Source organism: Symphalangus syndactylus, chromosome 7 (assembly GCF_028878055.3).
Source record: "Symphalangus syndactylus isolate Jambi chromosome 7, NHGRI_mSymSyn1-v2.1_pri, whole genome shotgun sequence".
Taxonomy (NCBI): Eukaryota; Metazoa; Chordata; class Mammalia; order Primates; family Hylobatidae; genus Symphalangus; species Symphalangus syndactylus.
The window spans coordinates 84,994,930-85,012,031 of NC_072429.2; the positions used below are offsets into that span (position 1 = coordinate 84,994,930).

A 17,102-nucleotide genomic window follows, 5' to 3' on the forward strand; every position below is an offset into this window, starting at 1 on the left:
GGACATCTAGCCTCCGAGATAGAAGGAAAACTAGTAAGTCTGGGTGTGGACGTAGATATAATCTATGGGGGTTGGTCAGGTGGTTGGGCAAAAGCTGTAGAAATCCATGCCTGAAGGCTTCTGCTTCTCTGAAGTAGAAACCGGGTCACCTGGTAAGTAATGTGGTCCCACTGACTTCTATTTGCACATTGGCCTTTCTTCGAAAAGCAATACACATAACCAACAGCACTTTTCTAAACCAGTTGACTTTTCTGTAAAATGCAGACAGTAGACGCTACTTTATCAGATTGTTGTGTGCGTTAATTGTGCTGACACGTGTACTTGGTCAGTAAGTATGTGCTTTATCACTGGGCTGATATGAGTGAGGACTAGGTGGTGGGGCTTCCACAGATGAACGTTTTGATTAATAAAAAAATGGACTGAAACTTCGGATATGACCAACGGCTAAATGCAATTATTTACTCTTGCAATGGGTTCGAAGTCAGTCAGCTAGGTCAAGAAGTATTATGCATGTATGAAGCTCAGCCTACTTTTGCCCCCGGACCTTAAGAAGTCCTGCTCCGGAATCAGCCTCCGACCGGAAAGTCAAATTAGCAGCGCCCAGCACGAGCTTACAGCAGCCTCTTCCCACATCTCAGCGGTGGCCCCGCCCCTTCCACGGGTTCAGGCCCCGCCCCTCCCTGCTATTGGCTGTCCCTTCCTCTCCGCTCGACCGCTCGGAAGACCCGGAGGAGCGGAGTTTTCGTAAGCCCGCATCCGAGCGCCCTTGCTGCGCATGCTCGGGGGAGGCGGATTCCGAGTCCGGAGTTGGAGGCTTTGGGCGGCCGCGGCGTAGCGCGCGGTGCCGGGGCCGGCGGGGAGGCGCGCGCTCGGGGCGCGGCGCCGGCGACGCGGCCACGCGGCGCGCTCCCGAGGAAGGGAGGTGTGGGGTCGGCTGGGGGTGGTGCGTGGCCGGGGTGGGGGTGGGGGGAGGGTCGGGTGTCGGCGAGCTCCGCGTGCGGGTTCCGAGTGGCTGCTGGCGGCCTGGGCTGCCGGGGCCGACGCCTGGGTGGCTGCAGCCGCCGCGCCTGCTGCGAGATGGCGATCTTGGGCGCGGAAGGGTGAGGGCGCCCGCCGCAGGAGGAGGTGCCGCTGCCGTGGCCGCCTGGCTGCCGGGAGCCGACAGCTTCGCGCCGGGTAAGGACGGCGCGGCGCGGGGCTGATGGTGCGAGCGGGCAGGGCGGGAGGGGGCACGGGCCCGGAGCCTTGGCTGCGGTGCTGGGCGCCCGGCGCCGTCCGCCCCCGGGCTGGACCCTCCTAGGAGCCGTCGGGGGACGGTCCGCCCTACCTTGGCTACCTTCTCTAGCCCGGGAGTCGGGAGTTTTCTGGGGTGGGGTCACGGGTCTTGCCCGGAGTTCGCCCTGGCACAGGCCTGTGCCAGTGATCCTGGAGCGGAGCGAAGTGTTTCCGTGACTCTGCAGCCGCAGTTCTTAGGCTTCCTTAGCCTTCTCTTCGCCTTCTCCACCTTTACCTAACACCTCCCTCCAAACACAAATATATGGACTCATTGCCCGTTCCCTGACTTTCACCCCAATTTCAGCGTTGCAAACCAAGGACTCCAGCCTTGGAACGTCTTTTTCTGACATGTTTTTATCACTCCCCGTTCTTCACCGACTCTGCAGCTCCCCATCCCCCGCCCCCCAGCGCAACCCCCACCTCCACCTTTTGTGACCTGGTAGGTTCCAGTGACCTTGCAGATTTTACCAGTCCTTGTCTGTGACTTACAGACTCTCCTTTCATCTTCGTGTTCTTTTTTTAAAAAAATTTAATTTTGTAGTTTGCTCCTTACCTTTACTACCTTTAAATGATCAGTCTTGTTCACAATCCTTTCTTTGCTCTGCCGATTTGGAGTTTTCTTTGCTCTGGTAAATATTTGAAACCTTCATTACCAAAGAAGTGTAGTGTCTGTTATAATTTTGACATTTTTACTCTTTCAGAATAAAATATTTTCCAGGGGCTTGATTTTGCTTTCTTTTCCTATTTGATAAGTTTAACAATTTTTTTTGTGTGTGCATGTAGGTTAATGTGGAACAAGATTTTGTGTTTCTGCTTTAAAATGTTATTGGTAATAGTAGTGGGAAAAAAAATCATATCCAAAGTTATCTTTGTTTTCCCCATTTGGTGTTTTTACCTGAAATACTTGGTTTACAGTTACCTGCATTTTTTTTTTTAACAAGAGTTCATGTTTATGTGTAAATCCACTTTACCTGTCTCAGCAAATCTGTGTGTATTATACAAGCAAAATGCACCTTTTAAAAAAGAAAAGTCATTCTTTTATTGTGGGTGACTTGTTTTTAGCCATCAAGTAGTAAATTAGCTGCGACTAGAAATGATCATTTTTCATAAATGGTTAGTATTTTAAAAAATGGAAAGTGTAGTAGCCAAGTGTTGGGAGCTACTCAGATTGAGAATTGTAAGTATGTGGAATAGTTCTTTGGGACATAGCTTATTAACATTTTCAGATAGTTCTTACCTTAAAATGTGAAACTGCTGGTAAGATCTACATCAGGGTTTTGAAAAGCAATAATTATGAGCTACCGGCATAATACAGGATGTCACAGATAAAGTTTCTGCCTTCAAAGAGATGGTAATCTTTGCTGTTTACCCCACGGTGGCTGAAATTTCCTTTACTTCCTTGTACAGTTGTTAAGCATTTACTGCATAATTGTGGGAGGTATTTTGGGAAATACAAAGATGAACCGATTAGCAGTTTCTGCCTTCACACTAATTAGGTAGATACACAAATGCCCTATTTGTCTTTTAATATATACGTTTCATACATGGTACCAAAATCCTCTCAGAAGTCAACTTCAAAGAGAGTAGAGCTCAGATCTTACTTGGCAAGGTAGGGATAAGAGGGTTAGTTTGTAGAGCTTCTGGCTTCTGAAATCGTGGTTTTGAAGGATGATTATGACTTTGGATAGGCAGGAAAGGTAATCCAAGCAGAGAGGTATCTCTGAGAGAGCACAGAGTTCCTGTTTGGGAAATGGCACGTAATTATGTTTGGGTGGAACATAAACTTATTTGTACCAGGATAAAAGGTGATAAAATTGAAGTAAAAATTTGGACCAGTTTGTGGGTTGTTTTTAATGCCAGACTTATGACCTTGGATTTACTAGGTGGTGGGACATATGATTTTGAGTTGGGAGTGAAACAATTTGAACACTTTGTTTCAGAAGGATTACTGGGATAGAGGCCTGTAGTGTGAATTGAGGTAGGGAGAGCCTGGAGGTAGAAAGACCTCCCAGTTGTAGTCATGGGTAGTGAGGATCTGAGCTGTGGTGCACGCAAATGGAAAGGAAGAAAGGAAGTCGAATAGCCAAAATTTGATGAGAGGGCAAATGAAGAAAGTAAAAATAACTGATTCTGATCCATGTTGGTTGGGAGAACAGTGGTACCATTTTGAGCAAGATCATGAAGCTTTACCCCTCAGCATATGTGTGCTACTTTACAACTTTTTGGGGATTACTAATTCTTGGTAAAATGCTGGCCTGGAAAATTTCCATATGCGCCTATGCTTTGTGGATATAATTTTAGGGGAGTCCATGGACCACCTGAAGGTCATCCATGACACTCATCTCAGAATTACTTGGAGCTTTTTTAATTTTCGAGGCAGGATTTCTTTCACTCCTGTCCCTCTGGCTGGAGTGCAGTGGCGCCTTCTAGGCTCATTGCAACCTCCGCCTCCCAGGCCGAAGAGATTCTCCTGCCTCAGTCTCCCGAGTAGCTTGAACTACAGGTGCTTGCCACCACACCCAGCTAATTTTTGTATTTTTTTGTAGAGATGGGGTCTCACTATTTTGCCCAGGCTCGTGTTGAACTCCTGAGCTCAAGTGATCAGCTTGCCTTGGCCTCCCTAAGTGCTGGGATTACAGCGTAAGCCACCGTGCCGGGCCTACTGGGAGCTTTTTAAAACAGTAGAACCTTCAGGTTCTTCTGTGTACTGATAAGAACTCTTACTGTAGAGATATGCTGTATATATACAGAGACACAATGTTACATTTGTGTTGTGGTTGACAGTTTACAGAGAATTTTGACTAATGTTATTTGCTATTATATTACAGAATAAACTAGCCCTGCAGTTTAAATGATTTGCCTGAAGCATCATTCAGCTGGTGGGTAAAGTGGAATTAGGAGATTGTTGACAATGATGGTTTTCTTTCATGTATGAAGATAATGTAATGGCTTTACCATCAATTAAATATAGTTACTGCCTTTAAGTGACCTTGTCAGTAAGACTAGATGATCCCACAAGATTCCTTCTAGTTTTTAACATTTTGTGATTCTGGAGTCTAGACTTTCATCAGAGTATCTACCCTCCTTGTTTAATATGTGCATGAGAGCTGGTGAGTCTGAGGGATGAACTGGGTAGAGAATAGCAGTTAGCAATATCAGATCATTCATTTGGATTGTTACTTTCTTTGCATGTCTCACTTTGGGCTGGGGAGTAGGGAGGAGAGAGGTGATGTAAGTGAAATAAGAAACTTTAAGAACTTTATCGGGAGGCTGAGGAAGGAGAATGGTGTGAACCCGGGAGGCGGAGCTTGTAGTGAGCCAAGATTGCACCACTGCACTCCAGCCTGGGCGACAGAGCGAGACTGTCTCAGAAAAAAAAAAAGAACTTTATCTTCTCTATTCATTTATACCTTCAGAATACTCTTTTCTTTCAGGAAGTCTTTATCAAATAAAAATGGAGACTTTACAATGTAAATGAAGATTCCTACTCAATTTTTTTTGGGTAGATTAAGTAGCTAGCTAGTACGGTTAAAGCGTAGTGTGACTGGTAAACAGTTGACCTTTCTGCACCTATAAGATTATCTCCCTGGTAATAGGTAATCATAGCATGTTATTACATGTTAATAAACTTTGATTTCATAATTATTAGAAAGACTGGGTTGTTTTTTTACTCTTTGTATAAAAATATGATGCAATTATAATGAGCATTGGAAAATCCAATAAATTGCCCTTTTATAGTGGTATCCAAGGAACTAGTTACTAATACTTAATGGAGGAAAAATGATAAAAACATACATAGATGAATTTTATTGTTTTTGCTGGCATTAAGAATTGTACTATACCTTATGTTAGTATAGCATTTCACATTTGTAAATAATAACTATATTTATCATTTGGTTCTCATGACAACTGATAAGTAGGTGTGTTAGGAAGTAATAATTGCTTTATATTTTTTTCATTTATTTTTGAGACAGGATCTTGCTCTGTTGCCCAGGCTAGAGTTCAGTGGCACAGTCACGGCTAAACTGCAGCCTCGACCTCAGCCTCCCAAGTACTTGGGACGACACGTGTATGTCATGACACCCAGCTACATTTTTAAAATTTTTTATAGAGATGGAGTCTTGCTGTGTTTCCCCAGGCTGGCCTCAAACTCCTGGACTCGTGGCCCTCCCACCATGGCCTTCCAAAGTGCTGGAATTACAGGCGTGAGTCACCGCTTCTGGCCAATTATTGCTTTTTAGATGAATATGCTGAGGCTAAAAAAAAAGTTTAAAAATTTAAATTTCCAAAGTATGTGGCTAGTTAGTGGCCACAATTAGAACTACAACTAAAACTCTTATTTTTGTTCCTATGTCAGTATTCTTTTCCCACCAGACTTCTTACTCTTCATGTACAATGGAACATTAGTTAAGAGCTGTATGTGAAGGATTTGAATTTACCTGTTTGGAATGTGTTAAACGTTTGTACCGTGTAGAGGTAAACTTGTCAGTTTTTTCCTTTGTGTTAAAATGGTAATCTCACTGCAGTGGCTATTGGTAGGTGATATTTAAATTTGTAAGCATTGTACCACAGAATAGTTATTCTCCTGTCAAGGATAAAGCAAAAGTTGATTTCTTATCTGGAAAATTACATTGGTGAAATGTAGATATTTATTTTATTTTGAAAATTTTGAATTTAATTCTGTTGCTTTTATACATGAAGTTTGTATTTCCCTTTTATAAAAGCTTAGTCTTTGAAAATTTACATTTTTTGAGGATATAAATCAGGATCTGATTTCCAAAATATATATAGATTGGGTATCCCTAATTCAAAGTTTGAAATGCTCCAAAATGGGAAACTTTGAGCCACCTACATTACTCAACAGAAACATTCACTGGAGTATTTCAGATTTTGGATATTTGGATTAGGGATACCCAACCTATATAATGATATTTTATTATTTTTGGTATTAGATCATAAGCTCTACCATTGAAAAAAACCCAAAGATATTAAAAAGCCCTCCTTAGTGGACACGTCAGTTCATACATTTAAACAACTTTTTTAGGGAATGTATAATGTAAAACCATATGTCAGATGGTTTTTTTTTTTTTGAGACAGAGTCTCGCTCTGTTGCCCAGGCTGGAGTGCAGTGGTGCAATCTCGGCTCACTGCAAGCTCCGCCTCCCGGGTTCATGCCATTTTCCTGCCTCAGCCTCTCCGAGTAGCTGGGACTACAGGCGCCCGCCACCACGCCCAGCTAATTTTTTGTATTTTTAGTAGAGACTGGGTTTCACCGTGGTCTCAATCTCCTGACCTCATGATCCGCCCGCCTTGGCCTCCCAAAGGGCTGGGATTACAAGCGTGAGCCACCGCGCCCGGCCCAGATGGTTTTTAAGTTATAAGGAAGAGTAGCATTTGTTGATTTAGTCTTGACATTTTTTTTTTTTTTTTTGAGACGGAGTTTCCCTCTTGCTGCCCAGGCTGGAGTTCAATGGCACGATCTTGGCTCACTGCAGCTTCCACCTCCCGGGTTCAAGAGGTTCTCCTGCCTCAGCCTCCCAAGTAGCTGGGATTACAGGCATGCACCACTACGCCTGGCTAATTTTGTATATTTAGTAGAGACGGGGTTTCTCCATGTTGGTCAGGCTGGTCTTGAACTCCCGACCACAGGTGATCTGCCCGCCTCGGCCTCCCAAAGTACTGGGATTACAGGAGTGAGCCACCACGCCCAGCCTAGTCTTGACATTTCTTAAACCTACAGTTCACTCACAGCACATACTGGTGTACCTACTATGTGCCAGACATATTTCTAGGTGCTGGGAGTACAGTGTTGAGATGACAGATATGAAGCCTTTCCTCTTGGAACCTGGAGTTTAGTGGAATCACTAACATTAACAAGGGCATAGGACTTCATCTTCTCAGGTTGTAATTTTGCAGAGTGTAATTAATTATACCTCTCCTTTTTCTGGGGTTTGAACAAATTATGCAGAACACATAAGGAACCAGGTGAGTGTTGTTTCAGTTACGTACTGCTGTGTAGCAAACAGCCGTAAACCAAGTGACTTAAAACAACCATTTTCTTTGTTACAGTTTTGCTTTCCTGGGTTGGGCTCAGTTGGACAGGTTTTGCTGGTGATCACTCTAATAATGGCTGCTTTTCTCTCCATGTAGCCTTTCCAGCAGAGTTACTGGCCTTACCTGGTAGCTGATGGCTTAGGGCTCACAAGAGTACAAAACAGAAGCAACCAGATCTTTTTTTTTTTTTTGAGAGGGAGTCTCACTGTCACCCAGGCTGGAGTGCAGTGGTTCAATCTCGGCCCACTGCAACCTCCACCTCCCAGGTTCAAGTGATTCTCCTGCCTCAGCTTCCCGAGTAGCTGGGATTACAGGCATGCACACCACCATGCCCAGCTAATTTTTGTATTTTAGTAGAGACGGGGTTTCACCATGTTGGCCAGGCTGGTCTGGAACTCCTGAGCTCAGGTGATCTGTCCACCTTGGCCTCCCAAAGTGCTGGAATTACAGGTGTGAGCCACCATGCCTGGTCTGCAACCAGATCTTCTTAAGGTTTAGGCTTGTAAGGGACACAGTATCATTTCTGCCTCGTTATACTGGTTAAAGCAAGTCACAAATCTAGCCCAGGTTCAAGGGTACGAATGTGTGAATCCATTTGGGGCCACCAGTGTAACAGATTACCATAAATTTTATTTAAGTATAACATCAGCTTTATTATACCAAAACAGGACTTCCCGAAAACTGTTTTGGAAGCTGAAGCTTAGGCAGCTTACTACTTTCCGCAAATCTGGATTTTGAGTCCGAGCATGCCACAGGGAAAGCTGAGTCTAAAAAGTGCAAATGACAGCACATCTGGCTTACTACATAGATGGGAATAGCTAGCACTCTCCTTGGTTGGAAAAGAAGAGAACATTTGTGGCCTCTGAGGTTTTTCCTAGTATGCCACCATAATGGGGCAGGATTGACTTGCTTTCTACTTGAGGGCAGTGGGATCTAACAAAGTACGGGACCCAAGAGTCTATGCTGCTGAGAAGTAGTGATTTACCCCATCTCGTGAATTGGAACAGACAGCATCCCATGCAGAAAATGGGCCGCAGATGGGCAGAGATTGATTCCCTCTGCGCTTGTGATTGGATTTGAGACCTAGGGGAGCAGGGTTTCTTGACTGTCACTCTGGCCTTGACCAGAGTGAGCAACGGGTCCCCCCGAGCTCCCAGCCCCAATGGCATTTTCTGTTTGCAATGTCTTGAAAAAGCTTGGGATAAGCTACTCTTCCTTGGAGAGGTGTCATTGTAGTGGAGAGAATTCTCTTTCCTTCTAGAGACTGGAATGGTAATCCTCTCTTATGGAAATACAGTGAATAAGGTGCTGCTTCTCCTTTCCAGGAACAGGTAGATTCATTGATTGCTATCTTGGTTTTTCTCGCTTTATCACTTAACCTTATCCACTATCGCTTTATTTTAGTCTTAGCAGTATTTTTTGTTTGTTTTTAGTTCAAGTTGGCTGCTAAGTAATGCCATGGTTAAAGGTAAAATGAAGAAAATGAGTGTTTAGTTTTTATTACATTGTAGCTTCTGAGTGGAGTAGTGAATGCATCTCATTTTAAGAATTTAGGTTATTAGTGCATAGCTGTAAAGCATTTTTGAAGCATTTCATGTACACTAAAAAACGGGCCCCTACATCCTAATGCAAATCTCTTTGCAAATTTCTGAAAATAGTACATTGGCTGTTGCGGGGAGGAGTTTGGTAATTGGATGTACTGAGAAACATGATTTATAGAAATAGGAAAGGCCAGGGCACAAAGAAGGTCACGGATAGAGTTACATGAAGGTGCTTCTTGATGGCTCTCCTCCCTACCCTAAATTACTTGGGTAGTTAAAAAATATCCTAGCATTAACAGAATGTAGGTATGATAGCCTTTTAGGAAACAAGGAAAACAAGTTTTTTTGATAGCTGTTCAGTATACTCATAAATCTGATTGACTGGGCTGGGTGGAAGCCGACTGTTGAGTCCTGACTTGAAATTAGGATACTGTGGTTACACATTAGCCCCAACTTGCCAAGATGTCCTACTTTTTATCTGTGTTTACTTAGACTGGGGAGGAGAATTAGTTAAATGAACCTGTTTTGTATAAAGTAGGATATTCTTTACCTTAGAAGTAAACAAACTAGATTGCCCTTCTCTTTTTAAGTTTTTAACAATAGAGGCACTTTTGGTATACAGGTTAAGAGACACAGTTTAAAGTCAGGCAGACCTGACTTCTGGTAGTATTGCTTAATGGCAGGATTGCCTCAGTTTCTTATTTTGTAAAATGTAAAGAATACTATCCTTAATGGATTACTGTAAGGATTAATTGAAATAATGTTTATAAAGCAGAAACATGGTGGCTAGAACATAGGCCCTTAAATCATGTTTATTGCTCGTAATTCAGCATTATGAAGTTGAAAATTCAAACAAGTGTTCACTTTACTGTGAGCTACTCATTTCTCAAAGACAGTTCTAGCTTTGTTTTGGAATGGGCAGAGCTCCTTATCAAATTTCCACCCCCCACTTTTTTTTGAGACAGAAACTCCGGCAGCTCTGTCTCCCAGGCTAGAGAGCAATAGTGTGATCATGGTTCATAGCAGTGTTGACCTCAGGGGCTCAAGCAATCCTCCCACCTCAGCCCTACAAGTAGCTGGGACTACAGTTACGCACTAACATCTCAGCTAATTTTTTTTTTTTTTTTTTAGTAGCGATGTTGCCCAAGCTGGTCTTGAATTCCTGGGCTCAAGTGATCCCCTCTACCTCGACCTCCCATAGTGCTGGGATTTAAAAGCGTGAGCCACCACGCCTGGCCAAATAAATAAACAAAAAAAAAGTTGCTAAAAGGGTAAGCATGAAATCTGGGATACTGACTTAACACGGCTGGCCAGTATATCAGCTAGTGATGGTTTTGCTGTGCAGCCTGGGAACAAGAAATCATTAACACCATCATTAGATGAAATATAGTATAGACCAGTGTTTGTCAAAGTGCAATCCTTGTATAACAGTCGTCTGGGATGCTTATTAAACATGTTGATTCTTGAGTATCCTTTGAGATTTCTCATATGGTCCTTGAGAGTGGAGCTTAGGAATCTTCATTTTTTACAAATATCTCAAGAGATTTTATGCACATTAGTTTGAGAACTGTTGGTAGAAACTGAGTTGGTTATTTGGGGTCCAGTGTGCTCTGTCAGAGTTCATTTTTCTAGCTAGCTAGCTAAAGTATTCTTTTTTTTTTTTTTTTTTTTTGAGAAAAGGTCTTGTTCGACAGAACAAGGCTAGAGTGCAGTGGCAAGATCATGGCTCACTGCAACCTTAACCAACCTCCTGGGCTCAAACGATCCTCCCACCTTAGCCTCCCTAGTAGTTGGGAGTACAGGTGTGTGCCGCGACACCTAGCTAATTTTTTATTTTTATTTATTTATTTATTTAATTTATTTTTTTAAGACAGAGTCTTACTGTCACCCAGGCTTGAGTGCAGTGGTGCGATCTCGGCTCACTGCAACCTCTGCCTCCCAGGTTCAAACGATTCTTGTGCCTCATCCTCCCAAGTAGCTGGGATTACAGGTGCATGCCACCACGCCCAGCTAATTTTTGTATTTTTAGTAGAGACGGGATTTTACCATGTTGGCCAGGCTGGTCTCGAACTCCTGGCCTCAAGTGATTCACCCGTCTTGGCCTCCCAAAGTTCTGGGATTGATTACAGCCGTGAGCCACCGTGCCCTGCCTAATTTTTTATTTTTCGTAGAGATGGGGGGGGTCTTACCTCATTTCCCAGGCTGGTCTTGAACTCCTGGACTCAAGTGATCCTCTCACCTTGCCCTCTCTCCCAAAGTGCTGGGATTAAAGTTATAAGCCACCATGCCCAGCCCTCAGGTATTCTTTAAGTACACATGTATAATGTAAATACAAAGAGAGCTTAACGTCTGAGCCTTCCAGACGTTTAAAACAGCCTAAGATAATTGCCAAGGACTTGATCCAAACAAACTCTAGAAACTTGATACAGGGTGATTACAGTGAGGAGTAGGCAAGAGAAATGATACTGCAAAGAGATGTCCATTAGGCTTCCATGTTCAAAACATTTCCTTCGTACTTCTTTCTACAAAAGCAGAAATTATTTTGAGTGAAGCTAATTCTTTTTTAAAAATGCCTACTAAAAGTTAAGCTAGAAGTTATGATTCATTATTAAATAGTCTGATTGCTCTTCACTTAGCTAAGGTAAGCCACTTAAAAATAGAGATTTTTTTCTGAAATGTGTCAAATTTAGAATTTGGTCTTTTGACTAGAAAGTAGGTTGGTTGGGGGCATGATGTGTCTCTTATAGGGAAAAGCCTTTGCTTAGGGTAAGGGCGTTGATTTGGAAAGTCATGAGAAAAGGTTTGAATTTTGAATTAAGAAACAAAACAAATTTCAAGCTAATCTCTAACTGTTATTTAGGGCTACAGTGATGAAACCTACGGGCTACCTCACTCAAACCCTCCTCAGTCTTGTGACCAGCAGGACCCAAAATCTGATCCTGTCATCAGAAGAGTAGATCTTTTTTCCTGGAAAAACCTAAAAATATGGTTGAAATAAACATAGGTTGCTATGTTAGTAATTTTGTGGTCAAAAATATGCCAAACCCATGATTTTTTTTTTCTCAATTTGAGTAGAAAGGATTAGTTGGCATTTCTTTTTGAGGAGCCTATTGTTTTGTTTTTGTTTTTTTCTTCTGAGACGGAGTCTCACTCTGTTGCCCAGGCTGGAGTGCAGTGGCACAGTCTCAGCTCACTGCAACCTCCGCCTCCTGGGTTCAAGCAATTCTCCTGCCTCAGCCTCCCAAGTAGCTGGGATTATAGGTACCTGACACCCGCTGGCTAATTTTTGTAGAGATGGGGGTTTCACCATGTTGGCCAGGCTGTTCTCGATCTCCTGACCTCAAGTGATCCGCCTGCCTTGGCCTCCAGAGTGCTGGGATTACAGGCTTGAGCCAAGGCACCTGGCCATGAGAAGCCTATTGTATTTGTGTTTGTTTTCACTGTGTCTTTGAGCCCTTTCTTTCGAGGAAAAACAATAGCCATCTCTTTTTGTCTATGCCCTGTGAAGTATTGTGTCGATGTTTACAAGTGAATACTGAACAGAAGGTATATATTATACTTGGGAATACCATTTTTCTAGGTTAAAAATTTTGGTAATTGTAACTTGTTTTAAAACTTTCTTTGTGATTTAATTTTTCCATTAACGTATTGGCTATTTAGAGCTCGGGCCTTAAATAAAGTAAGACAAACCTAGATTTGAGTTTTGGCACCTATGGGCTGAGTGCTACTGTTTAAGTTAACTTCAGTTTAAGCCCTAGTTTTATCATATACCCAATATACCCAATTCGTGGGTTTCTTGTGTGACTTAAACCTGGCACTTAGTTTTCAGTACATATTCACTAGGCTGGTTCTATAATACCTTCTCATTGATGCCAGATCTATTTCAGAATTTTCTTGAATTTTGGAAAGGTAATCCATTCCATATACTGTTAAATAAAACCACAGTGAAGTCTAGGGCAATGCCTGTAGTTTGGCAAATGCTTGTGTGTGGACAAGTAAGGTTAATAAATAGCCACACATCAGGTCAGGTTTTGTTGCTAAACGAACTTTCAGCTTTTTTTTTTAGCTTTTTGCATTTTGTATCTGTGGATAAAAGATTGTGTCCCTGTATTTTGGATTCTAATACTTTCTTCTAAGAATGAGGAATATCTGATGAAAATTTATCCTTTACGGCATGCTTTAAACTGCTTAGGAAGAGTATTTGTAAATAGTGAATTAACATTGTGTATCTATTATGTGAATAACTTGAAAATGTCTTGAAATTGTGTATTTATAACACAATGTGGCAGTACTGTATTCCTTTCAAGTTCTTAAAGGTAATTTCTAATCCTTACTGCGGGTGTGTGAGGGGCTTTCTTTACCTACTTTTCTCTATATTGTTGTGGAAATACGGAAGAAAAATATTGAGAGTTTCTGTGCCTTAGAGTAATTGAGAGTGTGGTTAGAGTGGTGGTGAGCAGGGTGGGATGGGGTTAGGAAATTAACTACTTACTATTGGGCGCCTTCGTATTCCTGATTCTAGAAAGAGTTCCACTTTCCCACAGTTAATATTAACACCTTTTTTTAAAAAAACCCTCACAATACTATATTAATTTGGTGTTATTAACCTCATTTAACAGACAGGAAAACTGAGACTCAGGTTAAATATGCACAAATAGAGTTGAAGTTTGCATGTAGGTCTGTCCGACTTAAAAACTGTTCTCTACATTACATTACCAAAATGTGCTCTTCTCAAACTTAAAATTGGCACTTTGGAATTGAAGAGTTAGGACATCTCCATGGCTGCTTAAATGCTGATACATTAAAATTCTTAATGTATTAAGAAACAATCAGGAGATGTTTTGAGGTGAACATAACTTTGAGTAATGATATCCTGATGACGAGCACAGTGTAGAAGAGTGCTAGTCTCATCAGCAGTTCTGGGTTTGGCCTGCCATTAAGAAGCTCTGTGTTTCTGAGTAATTCTCTTAATCACTTCTCATCCTCAGCTCAACTCCATGACTCTGCTTTCTGCTGCTTCATAAATGCAGCAAGTATGTGTATTTCAGGAATGCCAAAATATTAAAAATTTTTGAATTTTAAGGAAAAAAGTCTGTTAAGCAAATATACTATTAAAATATCAGTTTGAATAAAGTGACCAATTACTTATGGAAATGTTTGTGTCATTTTGAAATAAGAGATTATACTGAAGTTTGATCTTCATAGAGTGAGAATGTCATGTTGTCCTGAATGCTTTCCCAGAATACATGGAAATTATTTATTAAACATGATCTCTAACAGCTTACCTACTCCATTGTTTATGTGCTTATACTTTCACACACTTATCTTTTTACGATTAATTGTTCTTTTAACCTTAAGGAAAGGTATTTTCAAAGGCTAGCTTAACAGCCCACAAAACCACTTGACGTAAGCTTTAGTTGATAAAATAAGAGAATAGTAACTTCAGATTGATACAGCAAACTTCTCATTTTAAGGCATGGGTTAGCTCAGCACTTCTTATTTTATATTTTGTTTCTGCAGTGCGTATGTGGTGAAAAGAGCATTAGCTTTGAGCCCAAGGAAATCTGGCCTCAAATTCAGACTTACGTAAGTTTCATGGCCCTGGGCAATTTACTTCAACCTAATTTTTCTTATCTGTTAATGGGACTAATAATGATGACTCTAATAGATAATTGATAATGTTAGAGATAATCTTTTTGTAAAGTGACTGACATATAATAGGAGCCCAGTAAATGTTTGCTGCTGTTGTTATATTTTGGAGTCAGAGGCCTGGTTCAGGTTCCGTGTTTAAGACTGGCTGTGTTTTCTGCATCACTCAGGTGCCCCACCTAAGTATATGAGGTCTTGGGTTTTATCATCTTACCTTTCTGCCTAGCAAGTGTATACACAGCTCTTTTTATATGTTAACTTATATTGATTCTGTAAGTTTGGAACCCAAGTTTTAATGTACTTAGTGTTATTTGAATTATATTTTCTTCAGAAACATGCAGCATAGGAGTGGGAAACCTGTTTTCTGATGTTCACTAGGGTAAGGGGAAAAACTATCAAATGCACGCATATATATATGTATATATATATTTTTTTTTTACTGTAAAAACTATGGTATTTGGTATAATATACAAATATAATATTGCATAAGAAACTGAGAAATTATAGCAAATTAAAAGAAAAAAACTACCTCATTCTCAGTACTGTACTGATACCATTTAGGTTTATCTTTTGTTGACATAATAGAGGAATGATGCCAAAGAAAGCCCTATGTTTTTGTCTGTCTTTTAAAGGCCCATAGCTGCTTAGGTTAAAAATTGGAATAGTTGCTGCTAAGTTTGATGAATACATTGTCTTTTCTTTCTAATGTTTTCCAGTAAACATAGTAACTGATATCCTTTCCTGCAATGGAGGAAAGCTGTCAATTTCATTTTGGGGAAGTTGGTATAATCTATTTTAATATTTTTTAAAGATTCTTTTTATGGTGCAACATCACCACCTTGTGGCCTTCTAGAATATTGTTGCAAAGTTGTTTCCACAGCTGTAAGCATAAATTAAATTGTTCTCTGATGTTGGCCAACGACTCCATCTAGTTTGTAATGGGTAGCTTTTTACTGTAAATAGGGGTGGAGAGTAGAAAATAAGATGATTTGTGTACAAGGATTGCAACTTTATAAAAGTGTATTTGAGGAAAATAATTGTATAAATCATGGTGAGGTTGGTATAATTATGGATGGTTTCTGTGTATTTCATATTTTCATGAAATATGCACTATTTTCAGTGAAGTAATTCTAAGCTAAAAATTATCAATATGTTCTATGTTCCAATTCTCATTTAATAAGAAAACTGAGGCCGAGTGAAGTTTAGATGCCCCATCTCACTCAGCCATTTAATACAGAACTGTTTGTTGTCTAAAACAGTGTTTTCTAAACTAATGACTCGTGGAGGGATATTTTCCACATGAGTCTTTACACTTTTTTCTTTTTTTATATGACTGCTAACAGCCAAATACTTTTTTTCATTTTGATGATAACTTTAAGGGGAAGAAATCAGTATGAAAAGTATGATGGTTCATTTAAAAGAGCATCTAGAATAAATAGGCCATTTGGTTTTACTGCTCGTATTTACTTAGTTGTTTGGGCATTTGGTTGACACTAAGTATTCTTCAGTAGCAAGTATATATTAAACACTTCCAGTATGCCAAGCTTTGAGGGAGGCAAGCTGGATACAGTGGTGAGGACTTGCCCTGGCATTCTTGGAATTTAGTATTCAGTGAGATAAATAAATCTGTTTTGATGACAAAAGTTTAATATCAGGGATTCTGGATAAAAGTAGCTATAATTTGTTTTGTGTTAGGCATCATGCAAAGGGATTTAGGTACTGTTTTTTAGTCTCAGCAATTTATTTTGGAATTTTGCTTCGATTTTGCAGGAACAGTGTATATGCACACAAACAAGTATTGGTGGAAGCCCTGACATACCTCCATGGAATGATAGTGTTCCTTGTAAAGTATTAACAATTTGGCTGTTACAGTTCCAGTGGGCTTTCATGGCTTGGTGTTGGTATCCTACCACCATTTGTCACAATGTTTCTGTGGGAAAATTTGTCTTGTATTCCAAGAAGCCATCTTTTCCTTAAACTTTTGGGGTCTAATGTTTGATAGTTTGGAGATTAGCATATGACTTATAAAGTGTTTCGAATGTTTAATTAAGGTCGGGGAGTATCCAAGTGTAATAAGCTTCTCTCTTATATTCTTTTGTTTCTTTGAGTATTTAATAAGTCAAACTAGCATTTTAGATCCTTTACTTTTGTATTGGACATTTTTCTATTGAGCATTTGTTTTGGACTGTGGAGATGAAATATTGGTGAGGTGAGCATGGACTTGAATCTTAGAATTAGGGCAGAGATGGGAGAGGATGTAGGTGGGTATTGTCCCACTTGCATTGTGTTTTCTTAATGATATTTTAATGTAAAATTTCAGTTCTGTGCTATATAGGTATTTTCTTAACCTAACCACTCTAGCCATCTTTTATTGTTGTCTTAGCAGTTAACATAATAATATGTTGTTTTATTAATTGTGTATCTGTGTATCTTCATTTAATAAACATTTATTGAGGTTTTTTTTTGTTTGCTTGTTTTTTTTTTTATTTTATTTTATTTTATTTTTTTATTGGAGACAAGGTCTAGCTCTGTTCCCCAGGCTAGAGTGCAGTGGTGCCATCACAACTCACCACTGCTCCCCAG

General features: G+C 40.6%; 1 protein-coding gene across 9 annotated transcripts in view; it reads left to right on the top strand.

Moving 5' to 3' along the window:
- The first annotated feature begins 792 nt into the window (after positions 1-792).
- WWP1 (WW domain containing E3 ubiquitin protein ligase 1) overlaps positions 793-17,102 on the top strand; it is a 122,521-nt gene continuing 106,211 nt past the window's right edge. For 2 of the 9 annotated variants that reach the window (XM_063643376.1, XM_063643379.1), the window contains exons 1-2: positions 10,007-10,141; positions 14,391-14,456. The gene's annotated coding sequence lies outside the window, so the exon portion shown is untranslated. Of the gene's footprint in view, positions 1,177-10,006; positions 10,142-14,390; positions 14,457-17,102 lie in introns of those variants that run through there. The other 7 variants (XM_063643381.1, XM_063643378.1, XM_063643377.1 and 4 more) reach the window with 6 other exon arrangements.